At 49.7% G+C, this 12,078-nt stretch overlaps 1 protein-coding gene across 4 annotated transcripts in view; it reads right to left on the bottom strand.

The window, feature by feature from the left end:
- The window catches only part of HDAC4 (histone deacetylase 4), a 1,308,595-nt gene that overhangs the window by 341,527 nt on the left and 954,990 nt on the right, over positions 1-12,078 (bottom strand). The window lies entirely within an intron of this gene.

Below are 12,078 nucleotides of genomic sequence, written 5' to 3'. Positions count from 1 at the left end.
CTTGAGAAAGTTGTTCCTCATCTAAGTGATCATGTTGGACATATAGTCCATAAACACACATCTGAATGAACCAGCATCCTCAGAAATAGAAATGATCCACTGTATGTAATCAGTACAGTAGACTATTTTGAAACCACTTGCTCATACAATTTCTGCAAAAGGATCCATGTATAAATTAAATAACATTAAATACATTAAACTGTGGGAAGAGCCATGGAACACGCCATAAGGAATAGACTCAGTGACCCCGTATGCCTGGTGGGGCAGCCGTGAAGATTACTGACGTGCCTTTCTGGCTGCTATCTGTGTATGGAGTAAGGTTAGTTATCCTGTATACCAGGTGGGGTCCAGTGGAAAGGAGAAGGACTGTTTTGGTTCAAGTCGTCATCGTGAGGAGAGGCCGCCGTGGTGACCTGTGTGGGCACAAGCCCAGACTGTAGCTCGGAACTGGAGCAACCTAATCCCTGCACCCCCACCTGTGAGAAGGAGCAGAAATATTTTGAGTCTTAGCGAAGGAGGTGCAGAGGACACTCAGCTGCAGCCCCTGCAGAGCAATGAGCCCTATTCACCAAGAGAAGCTGCTATGGCTCCCTGGGGAGATCCGGCCGCACCACCCTTGCAAGAGCAGGTAAGACTAGTCACAGGCCGGAAGGCCCCGGAACACTTTTGACTTTTATCAGAGTTGGAATCCTGAGACTTGGACTACTAGTGGGACCTAACCAGAATATCACCTGTAGTCAACTGGGAATAACCACTACCACTAGTGAGAGGGAACTCGGAGACCTGCGTATTGAACATTACAGCCCTAACCTCAAGGTACTGTGTGTATTGTTTGTGTATGCCATATTTAATTTTTGTTCGCATATAAATACTCCTTTTGTCATAAAAGAAAGTATTTGACCGGACAATCATTTATTGTTATTGAATGTATTTTGAGTTGTGAGCCTAAGTTAACCCCCGGTTTCTAGCCCCCCTGCCCCAAGAAACCTCTACTGAAAACATTTCTGAATATACTGATCACTTTTTCCAACCATTTCTGACCAATCTCCCATCATACATTCAAGGTACTAGAGATTATTAGACAAAATCACAGATGTAAATTGGACACAAGACATGACACTAGCCACCCTAGACGTATGTTCATTATACTGGTGGCCTGTATGCCATTAAATATTTTTCTCAAAGTGAAAGGCTACATTCTTTGAGCACACCAATATGGCACTCAACATGATAGATCAGATTCTGGGAAACAATATTTGTGTACATAATCAAAAATGGTTTTACCAAATTCAGGATGTAGCCATGGGTGACAATTTTTCACCATCATATTTAACTTTGTATACGTGTCATTATGAAGAATTGTATTTGTGGAAACTGTAACCACCCCATCACCCCCCCTCTTCAAACATCTTTTATTAGGGTAGATACATTGTAGATTTATGAATTGAACAGGAGATTTAGACACCTTACATTATTTTTTCACATACCTTGATAACAATGGCTACAATTTTCCTTTCACCAAAAATCAGAGCCAGACTTCTGCAGAATACCTGCAGGCTACCACATATATACAGGATCACCATATAACATCTTTGCAATATAAACAAAACCGATCTCCTGCAATGCCATCCTACCCACCACACGCACATATCACAAATTACAAATGCCTTCAATCCCTTTTGAAGAAATGACAACTGAAACATAACTGCAGTGATGACACTATTTTCCAACCAAAACTGTCATGATGGAGGCACGTTTTGCAGACAGGGGTAACACTAACAATATACTGGGAAAGTTAAAAACCAAGATAGCCAAGGTACATAGCTACAAACTTATCTAAAAAATGACTCAATAAGAAAAACACACAATGTCCAGTTTTTGTGACCTCTTCTTAATTTATCAAGACCTTATGCAAACACAGGTACATCCAAACAGTGGACAACATGCTCGAACAAGTAATCTCTAACAAACCTACAGTTATCTCTAGCAAGGATCAGAACCATTTGGGACCTGATATGTCACAGTTTTCTCCATCCCATAAGAGACCACAGAGAGTGCACATACCCCCCAACCCCAGTTTCTACAGATGTGAAAGATGCAATTTTATTCCTATGCTGTTGATAAAACTGTTCATTTCCAGGATAATTGTGAGAAAGGTAGAAGACTTTACTAATTGCAACACTAAGTTTGTTACCCACATCATAATTTGTCACTGCTCAAAAATATATGTTGGCTGCACTATTTGGTACTTAAATAAACTTATTCTGGGATATATTATAGGTATAAGGAACCAAGACAAAACATATCCATTGGAGAAATATTGTATTATCATGCATGTCTTCATACATATCCATCAAATTCCACCCTCTGGAAAATATCCGATCATGCTCTGTGTGGGGTGACAAAGCCCTAGCCTTAGATAAGAATGAGGCAAGATGGATTATTACACTGAGATCTGTTGATAAGAGACTATATCAAGAACTTTTGATGTATTAACCAAAATGCTTACCAAACCTATGTTTTGAATGATAAATATCATGTTAAATTGTAGTTCGGCAACAAATGATGTGCATACGATTATGCATATGGTATGCCATCCTATACGGTTATCCTAATGATGCATGTATATACATCTCCTTACAACATAGTATTTCTCACATTGTCTCAGATTTCATTGATTTATTCTCAACTGACTTTATAATTTATTTGAGTTTGCTTATCCTAGTGTCTGGCTATTCATGACAATACTGTTGGCTATTAGAACAAGTTACTTACCTTCGGTAACGATATATCTGTAAGAAACAGTAGTTAGTATTAGATTCCTTACCTTAGAATATCCCCAGGCGTCAGTCTGGATCCGGAAACTTTTGCGTAGCAGTACCCCTGCGCGTCGGTAGGCGTCGTCTGCAGGCGTCCCCTGCGGCTCCGCGTCCGTCGTCGGAGTCGTGCGCCGTGATGACGTCGCTGGAGTATATAGACGCCGCCTCCGCGCGCTGACGTCAGTTCTTTGCACACAGCTTTTCCGCGCCAGAACACACAGAGCCATGTGAGAACCAACACTGGTGCCATTTGAAACTAGGGCCCTGAAAGGGATGTCCTTAACCCTAGGTATCAGTTCGCAGAACGGGGAGGAGGGGTGGGGCGGTAAGGAATCTAATACTAACTACTGTTTCTTACAGATATATCGTTACCGAAGGTAAGTAACTTGTTCATCTGAAAGAAACAGGTTAGTATTAGATTCCTTACCTTAGAATAGATACCCCAGCAATACCAACCCCGGCGGTGGGTCTGCGAACCAATACCATCCTACACCAGAAAGTCCTGGAGGACAGAACGGCCAAAGAAGCCATCCCTCCAGACTTGACTGTCCAGGCAGTAGTGCCTCGCAAAGGTGTGCAGCGAGGCCCACGTAGCCGCCTGGCAAATGTCCTGCAAGGGGACTCCCCGGCCCAGGGCAGTAGTAGCCGCCGTGGCCCGAGTGGAATGGGCCCTCAGCCCAACAGGAGGCTCCTTCCGAGCCAAAGAGAAGCACGCTTTGATGCACAGAACGACCCACCGAGAGATGGTCCGTTTATGTACCGCCCGTCCCTTCTCGCACCCACGTAGCCAACAAACAGTTGGTCATCCACCCGGAACTGGCGTGTGCGATCCATATCAAATGAAAGCGCACGTTTTGATTCCAGACGATGGAGCCGCTCTTCATCCTTTGAAGGATGCGGAGGCGGGAAGAAGGAAGGGAGGGTGATGGACTGCCCGATGTGAAAAGCAGAGACAACTTTGGGCAGGAAAGAAGGTCTAGTTCTCAGAACCACCTTGTCTGGATGAATGGACATGAAAGGAGGTTTGACAGAAAGAGCCTGGAGCTCACTCACTCTCCTGGCAGAGGTGATGGCAACCAGGAAGGCCGCCTTTGAAGTCAGGAGACGGAGAGGACAGGAATGAAGTGGCTCAAAGGGAGCACACATCAAGAAGGTTAGAACCAGGTTCAAGTCCCACTGAGGCATCACAAACGGAACAGGTGGATACATGTGTGTGATGCCCTTCAAGAATCTTGTTACAATGGGGGACTTGAACAAAGAAGGTTGATCAGGCAGCCTCAGAAAGGCCGAAAGGGCAGAAAGGTAGCCCTTGATAGTGCCCAGAGCAGAGCCCTGCTGGGCAAGAGAAAGAAGGAAGAGAAGAACCTCAGAAAGAGGGGCAGAGAGAGGATCCACAGCCTTTGCTGTGCACCATGCCACAAACTTGTTCCACCGACAGGCGTATACGACTTCGTGGAGGAACGCCTGGCTGCCAGAATCACATCACAGACTTCAGGAGGCAAGTCAAATGGCCTCAACTGTCGCCGCTCAATCTCCACGCATGGAGGTGGAGGCTGGACAGGTTCGGGTGGAGGACCGTCCCCTGCTGCTGCGACAGAAGGTCCTCCTGAAGGGGCAGGCGGATAGGGGGACCGACTGACATGCTGAGTAGCTCGGGATACCAGTACCTTCGAGCCCAGTCCGGAGCCACAAGGATGACTTGGGCCCGGTCGCGCCTGATGATCTTCAGCACTCTGGGCAGAAGTGGTATAGGCGGAAAGGCGTAGAACAGACCGCAACTCCACTCGCGCCGAAAGGCGTCGCCGTGCGAGTGCCATCTTGGAAACTCCAACGCGCAGAACTGATGACATTGCGCGTTCTCTTACGTGGCGAATAGATCTAACCAAGGCTCTCCCCATTGCCGAAAGAGGCCTTGCGCCACGTCCGAGTTCAGACGCCATTCGTGATCCATCGAGCACCGACGGCTGAGTTTGTCCGCCCTGGCGTTCAGAGAACCTGCCAGGTGTTGAACCGTCAAAGTCACGCCCTGACGTTTCAGCCATTGCCAGAGGCGCAGAGCCTCCTGGCAAAGGTCCACGACCTCACCCCGCCCTGCTTGTTGCAGTACCACATGGCGGTGGTGTTGTCCGTGAACACCTGCACTACACTCCCGTTGACAAAGGGGAGGAATGCTTTCAGAGCCAAACGAATCGCCCGGAGCTCCAACAGGTTTATATGGAGCCGGGACTCCGCCGGAGACCAGATGCATCTGATCTCTGCCTCTCCCAAGTGGCCTCCCCAGCCCTGGAGGGACGCGTCCGTCACAACAACGTGCACCGGTTGGGGAAGGGAGAGGGATCTGCCTCTGACCCAATCGCGGTCCGTAAGCCACCACTGCAGTTGTCTTGCAGTGCCCTCTGAGATCAAGACATGGTCGGACAGGTTGCCCTGATGCTGGGCCCACTGAAACTTCAGGTCCCACTGCAGAGCCCGCATCCGCCACCGGGCGTGATGCACCAGAAGGATGCAGGAAGCCATCAGCCCCAGCAGCCGCAGCGTCAACCTGACGGAAACCCGGGATAACGGCTGAAAGATGGGAATCAAAGCCTGTATATCCTGGACTCGCCGTTCCGGAGGATAGACCCGAAACTGCGCCGAGTCGAGAACCGCTCCGATGAAAAGGAGCTTTTGAGAGGGACACAGGTGTGATTTCGGCACATTGATGGAGAACCCCAGCTTGTGCAGGTCTGCCGTCATCTGAAGGTGGTGGACGACTGTCTGGGGCGAGCCCGCCTTCAACAACCAGTCGTCTAGATAGGGGAAGACTGAAACCCCCAATCTGCGCAGATGGGCTGCGACCACCGCCATCACTTTGGTGAACACCCGTGGGGCGCTGGTAAGGCCGAAGAGGAGCACGATAAACTGAAAGTGCTCGTGGCCTACCGTGAACCGCAGGTAACGCCGGTGGGCCGGCAGGACGGGGATGTGAAAATACGCATCCTGCATGTCCAACGCTACCATCCAGTCTTGCGGGTCTAGAGCAGCCAAGACCTGAGCTAAAGTGAACATCTTGAACTTCTCCTTACAGAGGAAGCCGTTGACGTTCCTTAGGTCCAAGATAGGACGTAGGCCCCCTTTGTCCTTCTTGGGTACCAGAAAGTAGTGGGAATAGCAATCACGTCCTACTTCTGGCCCAGGAACGCGCTCGATGGCCCCCTTGGCCAAGAGGGCCGTAACTTCCTCCCTCAGAAGTGCCAAGTGGTCCCCCGACACACGGTGGTTCTGCGGTGGCATGGCTGGAGGAGTGGTCTCGAAGGGGAGGGAGTAGCCCCTTCGGACAGGCTGCAGCACCCACCTGTCCGATGTTATTGTGCGCCAGTGGGAGAGGTGATGGCGAACCCTGCCACCCACCGGCGTCACATGGGCCTGAAAGCACGGACTAGGAGGATTTAGTGGCAGATGCTGCAGGGGGAGGTGTGGTCTGACCCCGCCGCTGTCCCCGACCGCCACCACGGCGGTTCCCACGGCCGCCACCGCATTGATAAGTCTGTTGCGGCGCGTGGCTGGCAGCACGTGTGGGACCGCCCCTTCCTTGGCCACGAAAGGAGCGAAACGAACCCGTTTGCTGGCGCTGGGTCGAGAGACCCAAGGACTTGGCTGTGACCCCGGAGTCCTTGAAGCGCTCCAGCGCGTGGTCCGATTTGTCGCCAAACAGGCGACTGCCATCAAACGGCATGTCCATCAATGCATTCTGGACATCTGCCGAAAAGTTGGCGGATCTCAGCCAGGCGTGGCGACGAATCGCCACCGTCGTGGACATCGCTCTGCCCAGTGAGTCGGTCGTATCAAGACCACACCTGATGGAGTATCTTGCTGCGTCTCGGCCTTCAATCATAGCCTTGCCCAGCTTAGCCCGTACCTCCGGCGGGCATTCAGGCAGCAGGTCCGCGACCGTATCCCACAGAGAGTGGGTGTAGCGGCCCAAGAGGCACGCGGTGTTGCAAGACCGCAGTCCCAGACTCAGGGACGAGAAGACCTTATTACCATACTGGTCGTACCTCTTAGATTCCCGGTCGGGCGGGGCCGACGGGAATGCGGTCTGGGAAGTCGAGGCCTGGATCACCAGGCTCTCAGGGGTGGGATGGGTGGACAAGAACTTGGGGTCATCCGTACACGGACGGTGGCGTCTGGCCACGTTCCTATCAACAGGCGAACCTGAAGCGGGCCTGGACCACGTGCCCAAAAGAACGTCAGTTAAGGCCTCGTTGAACGGCAGCAGTGGCTCCTGTGGGCATGACTGCGGTTTGAGGACCTCAGTGAGGATGTTAGTCCTCACGGCCGCGACGGGGAGCTCAAGGTTTAAGGCCTTGGCAGCCCTCATCAACACCACTGAATAAGCTGCCCCCTCATCCGAAGCCACGGTAGGAGGCGAGACAAAGCCAGGGTTGGGGGAGTCATCCAGACCACTGGCGTCACCCAAATCACCCGTCCAGTCCACATTGTACTGACACTCGCGGGTCAGAGGGTCCTCAGACCCCTCCCACTCATCTCCGTAATCTACATCCTCACCATATTCGGAATCAACAACGTAGACCGGCTCCCCGGGGTCCACAGGCCCTATCGGCGTCTGACTCGGCGTCGGGCGATGCCGGTTCGACTCCGCGTCCCGAGTCGGAGAGGGAATGGGGGCGGCGCCGCCCGGAGCCGGCGCCGGAGACCCGGCGCCGCGCGGTGGCGGCGCCAAGGGTTGCCCCGATGGAATCGGCGCCTGAGAGGCCGGTTGACCAGCCGGCGTCGACCCTGATGGCCCCTGCGGCGCCGGGGCCGGAGCACCCGAACCGCTAGGGCCCTCGGACGGGACCACAGGGCCCGCAGGCGCCGGAGGAGACAGTGCCCTCATGCCCATGAGGAACGCCTCTTTCTCCTCGGGTGACGCGCCTTGCCCAGGGACCGCAGGGTATGGAGCAGGCCGTGTCGGCGACTCACGCGGAGCCACGGGGGTGGGGCCACCCGAACCCCCGGCCGCATCGCGCGAGCGTCTGGGGGAGTCGGGGGTACGATGACGACGCCCCGACTTCTTGTGCTTCCTACCTGAGGAACCAGAGGAATGGTGACGACTCCCGGAGCGCTAGTGACGGATCCGCGACCGCTCCCTCGATCGCTCCCTTGACCTCCAGCCGGACAGGGACTGCTCTTGACGTGGGTCCGACACCCAGAGCTCGAGCAGCTTGCGGGACCGCTCCCGTCTAGCTTTATTCGTCAAGGCCCGGCAATCGACGCAGGCGTCCACGTCGTGGTAGGGGCCCAGGCACCGGAGGCAGAGTCGATGATGGTCCGTGACCGTCATCGTGCTGTCACAGTTCTTAAAACCAGGCATCCTACCGGCACCGTAGAAGATATCAAAATTAGTCAAAAACTTTGGTCAAAGACCGGAGTACTGCTCTTCGGATCTGCGCTAGCTGGCACGGAAAAAAAGAAGAACTGACGTCAGCGCGCGGAGGCGGCGTCTATATACTCCAGCGACGTCATCACGGCGCACGACGCCGACGACTGACGCGGAGCCGCAGGGGACGCCTGCAGACGACGCCTACCGACGCGCAGGGGTACTGCTACGCAAAAGTTTCCGGATCCAGACTGACGCCTGGGGATATTCTAAGGTAAGGAATCTAATACTAACCTGTTTCTTTCAGATTTTATTTTTTACCAATCAAGAACTGTTAATCCATTTATCTTCTTATTCTATCATGTGAGTTTTTAGATAAAAAAATTGCCATTGTATTAATTTTTCTGGGCAATAAATGGTAAGGTGATCTGTTAATGATGCTGAATAATCATGCAAAGCTGTCCAAATAGAGATGTATTTTTTCCTCCTTTTGTTTCCATAAAAATGTTTTTCGCATTGTGACTGGTATTACTCATATTATTCTTTCCGGGACCTTTCCATCTATGTGATAACTTGCCTCTTGGGTGTAATACAGAGTTCTTTTCTTAAATAATGTTCTTTTTAATCATATACATCACTGCTGAGGCAAGGCGATGGCGGCGGGCAATTGTCCTTTCCACCACAGGAGCTACTGTGCAGGGCTTGGACCAGGCCCCAGCAGGACATCAGTAAGGGCCTTGTTAAATGGAAAAAGTGGTTCTAAAGGAGTGACTCCCGGTTGAAGCACCTCTGTCAAGACATTAGTCTTGACTGCTATGGAGGGCAGGAATCTCAGCCACCCTTCTCACCACCATAGCAAATGTGGCACCCTCGTCCCTAGCCATAGTAGGAGGAGAGACCAAGCCAGTATCTGGGGAGGAGTACAGTCCCCTGGAATCGGCCAATTCCACACACCCGTTTATATTCTGGTCTGGGCGCTGGCATTCTTCAGGGTCCAGTGACCCTTCCCAATCTTCCAGAGTCCTAGTCCATACAAATAGGGTTCAGGCTCCAGCCTAGAGGGAATGGCTCTAGTCTGCATCAGACAACCCCACTCTGGCTCCATGTCAGAGTCAGGGATAAGAATGGGGATGGCGAGTGTGGTGTCAAGTGGGACAGGTATCAGGGAGGGTCAAAATGCCACAACCAGCACCAGTCAGGATCCATCTGTGGATCAAAGGGGCCCGACTAGTGCAGAGGGTAGACCTGATGGCGGTGAACGAGTAAGGGTACGTCCCGAATGCGCCTCACTGGCAACAGGCCCGACAAATATGAGATGCATAGCGTCACAGAATTCTCAGAGTTGGGCGGAGCTAGCTGCAGCTCTGGGAAATGAAGACGGCCCAGGCCAACCGCAGAGCAAGGCCTTGAGTTTCAACACTCCCTCGTCTCAGATGATTGTAACAAATGGGGTGAAGTCGAAGACCACTTTAACTTCTTAATCTTAATTTTTGTGGGCCTTACTGGAGTGCGATTATTTTGTGACAAAGGTCGATGGCTTTGTGACCGATCCTGGGGCCTTCCTTTCAACCAGGATTGAGACTGTCGCAGATTCACACAATGAGCGGCAAGGAGTTTGAGGGATCGCTCCCTCAACGCCTAGACAACTCTGCCACATCAGGACACAAGTCTCAAAAAACATCGACAAAAAGTTGCAAAAAGATAGTCAAAAACTGCCTGGGTGTTGCTATCCCCGGACCTACGCTGACTGGAGCGGAAAGAAAATAACTGACGTCAGTGTGCTGGGATGGTGGCTATGTTGGCACTGTGCACGTAATTTCAGGTGCTGGCGACACCAAGCGGAGCTAAACATCTCCACCTGCTGGCGCACAAGGGTAGTGCTCACAAAAATATCCAGATTCAGTCAGACAGCTGGGGACAATTCTAAGTTAAGAAATTTGCAGCTAGAAGTCTGACAGATCATAACATTTATGAATCTTTTATAGAGAAAGTTTGATCAATTCTCATTTCCAATGACTGTTACCACGATTTTATGTGTCTGCAGCCTTCTTTATTACTATGAATGTTCCTAGAGACATAACACATTTAATAATTCAGATTTAAATATAATCTTGATAGATAGGTTTTACCCCATTGATCAAATTACATACTCTTTAAACTTTACAAGGGGAAGTGTTGGACAATATATATTTTTTTGCATGTACTCCCTTTTCCTCTCACTTACGTTCTACACACTAATGTTTGGGGAAACAGCCTTTACAAAGAGTTTTTACCTCATTGTGTCTTTACCGCGCATTTGTTAGCACGCAGGTTTTTACCGCGAATATGCATTTACAACGCACGCCAATACTTCGCATTTAAGGTAAGTTGGAGGGGGTCGGCCCCCCCACAAATACTTGTTTTTAAAATCTAAAAACAATGTGTGGTATTGGCATGCATTGTAAATGCATATTCGCTGTAAAAACCTGCGTGCTAACAAATGTGTGGAAAGGCATAGGATGCATTTTCCTGCGTTGTACTGTTGTACAACTAATGCTTGCGGTCTACTCACTATATCAGATCCTGGTTTCATATGTATGAATACATGTCTTATATACAATGATCCCTGCACTATTCTTGTTGACCTTTTTTTTACTACTACTCAAAGGCTCTACAGGTGCCCTTTTGTATTGCCTGGTAAAACACCAGGTAATTCTTTTGGAGATTGATATATTTTTTGTTCATCCGATGTTATAAGTGATGGTCCCTTTCCATACCTTTATTAACACTCTGGTAGCAACCTGCAGGCTGGTGTAGAACCCGGCATACTAGAATTGTTCTCCATCCTACCAAAGAGTGGTCTTGGATTTAGACATACTAATGTCAGGTGTGAAGTTGATATATACCCCTGATACCTTTGAGAAGTTATCTTTGCTGCAGATGTCGGTAACTGCCTAGAGACCATCAAGTTTACTCGTCACAACAACAGCTCTAAATCACAAGGTCTTTTTTTTTTTTTTTTTTTACAAGACCAACACGTTAGGCGACCTGGCTGAAATAAAAAAAAAATAAGTGGGAAACATCTGTATAGAAACAAAGCAAAAATGCGTTCTGTTGCTACTAATCACATTCCGTTTCATAGGATTCTGGAAAAAAAAGCATAGGCACCATTCTCTGGAAGCTGCCAAAACTTTAAGAAATAGTCTTGCACTTCGGCAGTTTTGCATAAAATAACAGGGCTTGCAAATAGATAAATACCGTTGTACTTCTGAGTTCAGACTGGCACAAAATAGCTTGAAGGTGCATAATTGAAAAATGTTATAAAATAGCGCTGCCTTGTAGATTTTAAAAATTGATCTAAAAGTAAAGTTAGCGTGCCCTGGGATTTTTCTGGCTAGATCCAAGTCGATAGCTCACAGAAAGCGGATTGGAGATTCTCTGCAATAAAGTAATCCTCCACTTCATGATCAGCCCCTCTGATATAAAATATCGTTTTAAACTGAACTAGTGGTTGCTTTCCTCCATTTCTATAGTTTTTATTTTGACAGAAGGAAGAAATGTCAACTGCGTAAGCAGTTCTGTGACCCTTCTGGAATCCCTATTTGTCGTTTAGAATCCTTTCTTTGAGCCCTTTATGCCAGCTGACTAAGCAGTGATAGCCTCAACTTCAGAATTGGGCACAAGCTTTGTAAGTGAAGTATGCTCAAAAGCGACATTGTTGTGGTAATTTTTCAGTCTGGCCTACCTCACCAGCCTCATGCAACTACATAAATGATAAATGACCAGATACACACACATACAGTTGCATGTGGTCACACCTCTTTATCCGCTAGTATGTTCAAGTGTCATTGGGGGGGCGCTAGAGGGCGCACTGCGGGATGGCTGGCTCCTGAGACAGCTTCGCCGGACAGGGAACTG

This window comes from Lissotriton vulgaris, chromosome 2_1, assembly GCF_964263255.1.
Source record: "Lissotriton vulgaris chromosome 2_1, aLisVul1.2, whole genome shotgun sequence".
NCBI classification, from domain to species: Eukaryota; Metazoa; Chordata; class Amphibia; order Caudata; family Salamandridae; genus Lissotriton; species Lissotriton vulgaris.
This window is presented reverse-complemented; position numbering and strand designations above follow the sequence as displayed.